The sequence below is a fragment of the Propithecus coquereli genome, unplaced genomic scaffold, assembly GCF_000956105.1.
Source record: "Propithecus coquereli isolate 6110/MARCELLA unplaced genomic scaffold, Pcoq_1.0 Scaffold63, whole genome shotgun sequence".
Lineage (NCBI taxonomy): Eukaryota > Metazoa > Chordata > Mammalia > Primates > Indriidae > Propithecus > Propithecus coquereli.
Window position 1 is genome coordinate 10017418 of NW_012152285.1, and position 1177 is coordinate 10018594.

General features: G+C 42.8%; 1 protein-coding gene across 1 annotated transcript in view; it reads right to left on the reverse strand.

The window, feature by feature from the left end:
* Positions 1 to 1177, reverse strand: part of LOC105822696 (cytochrome P450 2C18-like) — a 242436-nt gene that overhangs the window by 186601 nt on the left and 54658 nt on the right. The gene's annotated exons all lie outside the window — the stretch shown is intronic.

The window sequence follows — 1177 nt, forward strand, 5'->3', positions numbered from 1 at the left end:
AGATCGAATATTTTCTTTTGGAGGTGGCTTTTCTTTCTGAGCTTTCATGTTTCCTGTGTTCTTTCATTGATTCTTTCTCATTGGGCTACTTTGTCACACACAAATATATTCTTGGCTGATCTTGTATTTTCCATACCTCAGCTCTCCATTCAGCCATTTCTATGAGGACTCATGGGAATTTTTATATAAACATGTGGCTTACAATCAGGATCTCTGTAGTAGTTGTGTTCATTTTAAGTGGTTATAAGTGGGCCCAGGCCATGTCAGAAAACAGAACTAAAGAATATATGTACTTTAGCTACAATATGCATCTTCATGAGAAAGAAAATGAGATGACTTGACTTTAACATCGCAAAGAAATGGATTGTCTTGAGTTATTACCTATCAAGGCAAATCATGACTTGCAGCCAAAGGTGAGGATTTCCATAGCAAATGACATGATAAGCTTTAAAAATGAAGAACTGGAGACCTACAGAAAAGGAATCAAAGATCTAGAGGAAATGCTACAAAGAGTCAATTTTTCTTCTTGGAGGCAAATTCTGTTGTGGGAAACAGAAGCCCATGATCATTGGATGAGAGTCTTAAAGGCTAAAAGAAATCTCATCATCTACAGACAAGAGCTGGCAGACATGACACCAAGATTCTCCAAACTATGATTAAACTCTTGTTTACAGATATAAATACACAGGCAGTTGATGGTCCTCATGGATCCTTTGGTAGGCAGCATTTCCTTCCTGCTCGCCGTGCATGGGGTACTGCTTCCCCTGACACAGGAGGATTCCTTGCCTCTCTCCTCAGACAATTCCCTTGGCTGCCAGCCTGTCCTCCACATTCACTTCCCAAACTGAAGTTTCCCTTGTATCCAAAAGAGCTATTCTGAAAGTTAAAAAGGGAGGCTCCTCCTTTGCCCACAATAAAAATTTTCGTGCCTCCTCTTTTTAGAACCAGTCACGTCAAGGCCTAGTGTCCACAGGTAGGTCCAGGGGAAGAAAGGTCTCTGAGGAGCCTCACCCCAGGTGTCATCCCACTGGGCTCTTCACCCTTCACCGTCTGAAGGACTTGCAGAGAAAATGAGGTCTGGTTGTTGGAATAAAGATAAACCACCTGTCCATTCCTGCTCCAGTGACCCCTCTGGGAAAGGAGTCGGGGCTAGACAGAAAGTGGGGCCTCTCCTAAG